Here is a 9,816-nt window from a genome sequence, read left to right as displayed (position 1 = left end):
CTAACACAAAAGCTTCTGCACAGCAAAAGATACAATCATCAAAATGGAAAGGCAACCCACTGTATGGGAGAGCATAATTGCCAATGATATATCACATAAGGGGTTAATTTCCGATATATAGAGAGTGCTCATACAACTCCACAAAAGGAAGACAAAGAACCCAATTAAAAAATGGGCAGAGGAACTAAATAGACACCTCTCCAAACAGGACATACAAATGGCAAAGAGATATATGAAGAAATGCTGAATATCACTAATTATCAGAAAGATGCAAATTAAAACAACAATGAGGTATCACCTCACACCTGTCAGAATGGCCGCCATCAACAAATCATCAAACAACAAGTGTTGGCGAGGGTGTGGAGAAAAGGGGAGTCTAGTACACTGCTGGTGGGAATGCAGACTGGTGCAGCCACTATGGAAAACACTATGGTGTTACCTCAAAAAATTAAAAATTGAATTGCCATTTGATCTAGTGATCCCACTTCTAGAAATATACCCTAAGAATCCTGAAATACCAATCAGAAAGAATATATGTACCCCCATGTTCATAGCAGCACTATTTACAATAGCTAAGATCTGGAAACAGCCCAAGTGTCCATCAGTAGCCAAATGGATGAAAAAACTGTGGTTATATACACAATGGAGTACTATGCAACTGTAAGAAAGAAAGTTCTCTTATCCTTTGAGTCGACATAGACTGACCTGGAAATTATTATCCTAAACAAAACAAGCCAACCAGAGAAATACAAATATTACATTATCTTACTTATTTGTGGAATATAATGAACATAACAGTCTGAGGAAATGGGTAGACATAGAGACGTGGAAGTAGAATACAGACCAACAACCCTCAGAAGAAGGGGTGGGGGGAGAAAGGGTCAACCACAGAACTTATACGCATGTACCCATAACCACTGGACATGGACAACGAAGCCGGTATGTGGTAAGGGGCATGGGGAAGAGGGTGTCAATGGGGAAAAAAAGGAGAAACATCTGTAACCAAAGTAAATTAATAAAATATTTTTTAAATAATAATAAAAAGAAATAATATAAAATAAAATAATTATCTGTATATTAGGGCTGAATTCTGACATTTTGTTATATTCTTTTCTTTTTATATTCTTTCTTTCACATTTCTGTTTCCTTTTTCTTACTTTTCTGTTGGTTAATTGAACAATTTTAGTATTTCTGCTTTAGTATACTGCTTTTGAGTGTATATTTTGTTTAGTCTTATTGGTGGTTGCTCTAAGTAATTATATATAACTCATCTCATCCTACTAATATTGGCATTTTGCAACTTAAAGTAACAAATATTAAAACATGATTTCTCTCAGTCTCTTTGTCCTTTTTCACCTTTGCTGGCAATACTGCTATGGCAGATTGGGCCCACAACTGCCACTAGGTTTGGGTCTCCTAACTAGGTCTCCACACGCTTTTCTCTTTCCCAGATCTTTGGCCAGATGAAGCAGTATTTTAGGTGTTATGTTTTGTTTTCTCTATGTCTGTTGACCATTCTGATTTGTAGATTTCTGTGGTTCCTAGTCTGAAATAATGGGAGATAAAAAGAAAAGCCAGGGAATGCACTGCCAGGCCATTTCTCAAATTCTGATGTACCTAGGTAGTTCACCTTGTTTTCTACCTTTCAGAGTCCTTTAATGATTTTCTGTTGAAATATTTCCAGTTTACATAATGTAAGAGCTAAAACAAAAGGCAATGTTGCCTTGTTCAGCCTCAGCTGGGAAGATGTACTTTGGGTGACTCGAATTTTTTTCTGCTCTCCACATAAATATAACCACAAATGATTGTGGAAGTGTTATGAGTATTGATTTGAGGATTACATATAAATTTATGGTAGGCAAATTTTGCAAATATAAAATCTGCGAATATTGAGAATTAACTACATATAGCTAGGATTAAGATTAGAGTTAGAATTATGTATATTATATATTAATGCATATTACATATTTATATATTTGAACTTTATATATATTGTCATTAATATTATTTTTATTATTATAGTCAGTATTGATTTATATTTACCCACATATTACCCTTTATGTTATCCTTTATTTTTTCTTATATTTCTATCTGAATGGAATTATTTTTCCTTCTTGTATAACTATTATTTCTTTAGTAAGATTCCAGTTTTGTTTGGAAAGATGTTTGTATTATCTTGATCTTTCATTTCATTTTTTTACTTCATGTAAAATTCTAAGTTATCAGTATTTTTTAAGGACTTTAAATATATCATTTTAATTTTTATTGTGTCTGTTTATATATTAAAGGTAAATATATCTTCTAATTTTCATTGTGTTTATTGAGAAGTCTTATTTCTCTTGTAATAAATGTGTTTTTTATTCTTATTGCTTGACTTTCAACAGGCTTCCTATGATGAATCTAGGTAGTTGTCTTTTAATTTATCTTGCTTGGGGTGGTAGGGTTTCTTGAATCTGTGGCCTGAAATCTGTAATCCATTGTTGTTGTTTTTTCCAGCCTTATTAACTTATTAACATGTAATTGACATATAACATATCTAAGTTTAATTTTAAGGTATATAATGTGATTATATATATATATATATATATATATATATATATATATATATATATCAATAAGAACACCTCCATCACCTCACATATTTACCATTGTTTTTTGTGAGATGGTAATGTTTAAGATTTATTCTCTTCACAACTTTCAAATATATAACACAATATTTTTAATTATAGTGACTATATGGTACATTAGATCCCCAGAATGTGTTCATCTTAAAACTGAAGTTGCGAAAAGCAAGTTTTCCATCTTTTTCTTCAATACATTTTGAAAAATTGTTGGACATTATCCTTTTCACTCTCTGCTCTTTGTGGACTATAATTACACATATGTCAAATATTTCAATTGTCTCACGCATCTCTTATGATCTCTTCTATATTCCCTATGTTGTTGTTTTTTTTCTCTCTGTGCTTTAGTCTGGATTTTTTTTTAAATTACTTTCCAGTTCACTAATCATCTCTGCTGCTATATGCAATCTGTTGTTATACTTTGTTTTCAATTATTTCATTTTCAATTTAGAATTTCTTTTTTTATTTCAGTTTTCTGGTGAAATTCCTCATTTTGTCATCTATTATCTTGAGTATACTAATCATAGATGTTTCATATTCTACCTGATAACTCTAATACCTCAATCACTTGTGAATTTGTATTTTCTATGTTTTCTTTTGATCCAACTTTTGCATGTCTGTTTTGTTTTAGTTTTGAATACTAGACAATATGTATGATAAATACTTGTGACTGTGTACAATGTTCCCTTCCTTCAGAGAAGGTTTTCCTTATCCTCTGATAAGCAGATAAAATAAGAACAAATCATCTTAATCCAGTCAGGAACTAAGATTACTAGAGTTTTGGTGTCAGTTTTGTAAGGCTTCTTCTAACTATTTCATCTCTAGTTTTAGGGTGAAATCCTTCCTGAAGATGCACTGAGATGCTGAGGTTTCAATGGGGCAATGGGGCATTTCCTCCTTGGTGGATAGTAAACTGCAATTTTTGTCTGCTCAAATCCTCTGGAAGCTTTTATTCTTCTCTTCAGACCTTTCTTCTTGTTTCTTACCCTCATGATTTGCACCGTTAAAGAATCTGGCAAATGCTTATAAAGGGAAACTTGCAGTCTGTCAGGGTCAATTTGAAGCACTTCCCTTTTCACTGGGTTCTTACTGGCTGTTTAAAACAAATTCAAACTCTAATTTTCGTCTCTCTTGACCCATAAGATTGCCAAAAGTTGTACTTGTTTCTATGTATCTTGGCAGTAGCCTTATGTTCTGGCTCGCTGCCAGAACAGTGGACTAAAAATAAGCAAATGCTACAGATTTATTGCTCACTACTCTGTGACTCTTCTCTCTGTTGCTCTTCCAGTACTTTTTGCTCAGCAGTTGTTTGATACTTTCAAATATGATTTTATCCAGCTTTCTGATTGTTATGATTAGGGGAATTTGTGTACCTCAAGCTATCTTATCATAGCCTGAAGAAATCTCAAAATGATTAATTTTTTATTAGTTTTAAAGTGGCTCTATGTTATCATCTTTTCCTAAAATGAAAACTTATTCTTTTTTAAAAAAAAATTTATACCAAACAAATCATTTTTATTCATATATAACAGTAATATTTATTTGCATGTATTTCAAGTATTTTGTAAGGACAAACATTTTATAATTTTCTAGCATTTTTCACTTTTAATTGTTTTATTAATATCAAAACAAAGATCTGATTATAGCTTTTAGAGGGAAAGTTGACAATTTTCTTCATTTGCTTTCATCAAATATATATGTGTATTAAGTGTCACCATAAAAATACATGATGACCAAGCTGAAGGAATCAAGTAACAAAGGCTCATCTTCCATCCTTAGCATATTAACTCTCTTATAAAGATTGTTATCTTAAGCAAATGTCAATTAAGACTCATATCTATCCTTTTAGCTTGGTATCTCATTCTACATGAATGATGGAGAACTTTGTGGGATCAAAGTTATTGGACAGTAATCCTGAAAATCATGTAAATGCTTTCTTTGGAAATTTTTTTTTCTCCTATACTCATTTTCTCCACCGAGTGTCTAAAATGTATTTTCAGCAAAAAAAATTCTGATCGTATCATTAAAAGCTTAATTAATTCTTCCTTCCATTATACAAATATAAATATATATTATCTATGTATTATGTATAACATATATATGTTGTTCATGTCAACAGATATAATTGATCTATATATAAAATTACATATTCATTCTATTTCTGTTAAAACTAATTCTGGAAATTTAAACCAAATCTTCCCATAGCAGTTACTTTTTATGATAAAACTATTATAGCAAAATAAACAATGTCATTGGTGAAAGAAATGTTAAACTGCTTTTGAATTGACTAAACAGCAACTGATGTCCTCAAGGATTCTAGAGTATTATGACCCTGCCCTGCCAATCTGTTTAGCTACTGACGCTTCACCATATGGGGTCAGAGCAGTGATTTCTCACATAATGCCAAATGACCTAGAAAAGCCTTCAGCATTTGCTTTGTGAACACTTGCTAAAGAATTAAGCACAGATGGGGAGGTTTTACCTTATATGCTTGGATTTGTTGCCATTAAATTACTGAATGTCACTTCTATGTATACTCAGTCATCATGAGAAAATCTATGGTACTGAGACTCTTACTTCTGTTGGGGGTCTTTTGTAGTGTGAATAACTCAACTTTGGCTTAAATTTGGTCATTTGTAGTGGTACACATGTTTCTATAAATCTGATGAATTAAGAAAACTTTGAGAGAATTATTAATTTGTCTTAAGAAACACCTTTCCCTAAGAGGTAGAGAGATCTAGGCTAAAAATATAGTAGAGGAAAAAGAAGTAAAGAATTTGATAGGTCTTAATAATTACCTTTCTACATGTCTGCTCATACAGAATAGTTATTTCATGTCATGTGGAAAACCATCTTGAATGAAAGCAAATGGTACAGAGAATGCCAAGGGGCATATGCAAGACACCAGAATAAAGCAGTTTCAGAGTGGTTACAGGACTGTCAGGGAGAGCAAAGTCAATAGAGACGGTGAATAATATTTGACTTTATACATGATTGAGGGCATATGTTGATTTGAATGTACAAAAGAACAGATACCTAGTTTCAAGGAAGATGAAAGAAGTTGTTCTACTTAATATTATGTATTATGCTGGAAATGAGCATATTAGAATATAGGACAAAGGAGATTGCTGCTGACATTAGAGAGGTTTTTCTTAGGGTCAGGAAAGCCAAGAAAATGTGAATGGCAGTTAACAGACATGAGCTTTAGTTCAGTTTAATTAAAATAAATGGTGGGAAAGAACTGAGTGACTCTGAATGCATGGGGGGAGGGGCAGCTAATTGTGAGAATCACAAAGCACATTATTTGGCTTTGACTGAGAAGCCATAGACATTTTTTCATCCAGTGCTCCATGTCTCCACTGTTAATTTTCTTTCCTTTTCATATCAGTTTGCTGATGAAAGTATTTTGTTCCTCCTTTCATCATCTGTCTCTTGATGATGCACAACCACCTGTCCTTGGTCTCTCCTCATAAATAGACCACAATAAATTCATCACCTTAAAAAAATGTATCCTTCAGTGAAAGGTGTCTGCTGTTCTATATTTTCAAGAATCTTGAAAACTGTTTAAAATATGAGAGCTTGAAAAAAGAGAGATTATCCTGAACTATTATACTTAGTTTAGAAGTTCTACCGAATCCCTAGTGATGAGTAAACCACTATTTTATTTTCAAATAGCTTAGTGATATCTTGTTCTACATGATTTTGCATCTAGTGAACCTGCAAAATACATGTGTTCCAGTTAAATACACACTAAATCTTCTCATTCTGCTGTCTGATGGGTGATTGGATTATTTGTTTTTAGCTTTAGGTTAAGGTCTTTCTCTCTTTAGCTAATGGAAATATTATCTGTTGAATTGTGATTATGCATTAAATTTCCCCAAAGTTTTCCAACTAAGTTTCATATATATATATATATATATATATATATATATATATATATTGCATTTATCTTCAAACAGGGCAGGAGGGAGAGAGGGGTGAAGAGAGAGAAACATCAACATGAGAAAGACACACCTATCGGCCGCCACCCACACACCCCAACCAGGGCCAGGGACAAACCTTAACCAATGCACGTGCCCTTAGCAGGAACCAACCTGGGACTCTCTGGTCTGCAGGCGGACGCTCTAACCGCTGAGCCAAACTGGCAAGGACAGGTTTACAATTTTAACTGGATCATTTTAGTATAAACAAAATAAATTATTTTAAAATGATCTGTGGCCACTATGATTAGTACAAAGACTGCAGAAGCCTAATAAATAGTTTTCTATTCATTTTTAAAATAAATTCAACCTTAAGAATGTGCACAACTCTCAATATTGTCAAACCCCAGAACCACTGTATGTTGCTTTTTCTGAAGTTAAAGAAATTAACCCTTTTTCTAAGTTTGCCTAACAGTTTGCAATTGGCTTAGAATGCTTTTTTTTTCTTGATGCTTTCCTAAATGAAAAAAAAAAAAAAAAACGTGCTTTATGTGAACAAGCTAAAACTTCTTTAAGCTTAAAAAAACTGCTTTAAAAAGCAAACTACCTTCTGAAAACACTGCCTGGAAAAGGAAATATAGAAGACATTATGAGGATGAGAAACCTGCCCAAGTGGAAATTGTTACATGGGGAATGGATGGTTTACAGGAGCATAGAACAGAAGGAAAAAACTGAACACATCCAGTTTAGATTGAATAATATCCATCATAAAAGAAAGTTGGTGAAATAAGAAAAAAAAACAGAGGAACCAGACTATACTTTGCATATATGTATGCTATCTTGCATATTCTTTTATAATAGCTCACCAAGGACTAAAGTTATGTGTTTCTAGGGCCTACCTCTATGTAAATATTTCAGCATATAGTACAGCTTAAAATTACAAATGTATGTGCTAAGGAGATAACTGTGTGCCTGTTGGCAAAAGAACAAATTGGGTATGGGATGAAACATTTGTGTGCAAACTCTTAACTTTTAAATTTATATTACAGAATTTCTTTAAGTTCATTTTTTTTTCCAACACATTAGCCAAGGTGAAACTCCCCAGCCCCCACTACTCATAACTGCACAAACTGTTTTTACTCTGTAGACACAGTAGCTACGTCACACTTTTATAAATGATATAGAGGTATCTTAATTATATTCTCCCTCTGGTCTATTAAGCATCTCAAGTAAAGTGATTGTTATATATCAAATCTTCTTTTGTATGCACAAGAAGAAGACAGAGTGTGTGAAGACAGAGCTACAACGTAAGACTCTTAGATAAAAACTGACTGGTGGAGAAATCTTTGGATAAGCAATCTGGTCAAAAAGTCCAACCTCCTTCTGTGGGTACATGTATATGGACATTTATTTACATAATTCTAAGTTATTAGACTTATTTATAGAATATTTATAGATCACTTTAATTGTGTGACTGACTCAAAAAGCCCCTTTCTTGAGCTGCTAAGTATCTAAGTTGAATTTTATAAATTGATTCATAGTAGAATGTTTGGGGAGTGGTTGTCAATGATAAAGTTTTTCAATCATGTACAGAAATATATTTTTGAGGAACACTTTATTTCTGAAATTATGGGTAGAGATATATGTTTAGAATAAATTGTCTAATTAAATATCGGCTTCCTAACTGACTTTCCCACACTCTGTGACATAAAATAAATCATTTAATTATTTGGGGCATATGTAAGCCACATATACCCATATACATTTTCCTAGTAGCAGTGCTAAGAGAATTAATGTTTATAAAACACACTGGGATTCTAAGATGAAAAACACAAATTGCTAAACATGCCAATAAACATGCTCATCATAAAATGTTTAAGACTGATGAGCAACACGCATTTTATTTCTTGAGGTCTTTCTCAGCTTTAGTTATTATTACAGAAAGAAACTAATGTTATGGGGAGAGTCAGGTACTTTAGAAGGTTAACTTTCTCCAATGCAATTGTAATCACACACACACACATCTTAAGGCAAATAATTTACTGTTTTAAATAAAGAAATAAGAGTATGCTTAAAAAAAAAAAAGACCCTCATTCTGTTTAGTTCTATCTCTAACTCATGACTTGTTACACAAGGTGGTATTTTTATACTATTTAGCAAGATTTAATGTATAAACGCATGAGCTACAAAAACTGCATCCTCTAAATGGTAATCTGAGAAATAGGGCAGCTGCATGTAAAAAAAAAAAAATGAAACTAGACAATCAACTTACACCCTACACAATAATAAACTCAAAATGGATAAAAGACTTAAATGTGACGCATAATCCATAAAAGTCCTAGAAGAAAATGTAGGCAACAAAATTTCAGACATCATACGCAGCAGAATTTTCACTGATACATCACCTAAGGCAACAGAAACAAAGGAGAAAATGAACGCATGGGACTACATCAAACTCAAAATCTTCTGCACAGGAAAAAATACAATCATCAAAATGGAAAGGCAACCCACTGTATGGGAGAGCATAATTGCCAATGATATATCAGGTAAGGGATTAGTTTCCAATATATAGAGTGCTCATACAAGTCAACAAAAAGAAGACAAAAAACCCAATTAAAAAATGGGCAGAGGAACTAAATAGACACCTCTCCAAACAGGACATACAAATGGCAAAGAGACATATGAAGAAATGCTCAACATCACTAATCATCAGAGAGATGCAAATTAAAACAACCATGAGGTATCACTTCACACCTGTCAGAATGGCCGCCATCAACAAATTATCAAATAAAAAATGTTGGTGAGGGTGTGGAGAAAAGGGGACTCTAGTACACTGCTGGTGGGAATGCAGACTGGTGCAGCCATTATGGAAAACAATATGGTGTTACCTCAAAAAATTAAAAATTGAACTTCCATTTGACCCAGTGATCCCACTTCTAGTGATCCCTAAAAAGCCTGAAACACTAATCAGAAAGAATATATGCTCCCCCATGTTTGTAGCAGCACTATTTACAATAGCTAAGATCTGGAAACAGCCCAAATGTCCATCAGTAGATAAGTAGATAAAAAAGCTGTGGTACATATACACAATGGAGTACTATGCAGCTATAAGAAAGAAAGATCTCTTATCCTTTGAAACAATGTGGAGAGACCTAGAAAGTATTATCCTAACTGAAATAAGCCAAACAGAGAAAGACAAATATTATATGATCTCACTTATTTGTGGGATAAAATGAACATAACAGTCTGAGGGACGGGGTAGTCCCAGAGAGGAG

This window comes from Molossus molossus, unplaced genomic scaffold (genome assembly GCF_014108415.1).
Source record: "Molossus molossus isolate mMolMol1 unplaced genomic scaffold, mMolMol1.p scaffold_m16_p_2, whole genome shotgun sequence".
In the NCBI taxonomy this organism is placed as follows: domain Eukaryota; kingdom Metazoa; phylum Chordata; class Mammalia; order Chiroptera; family Molossidae; genus Molossus; species Molossus molossus.
This window is presented reverse-complemented; position numbering follows the sequence as displayed.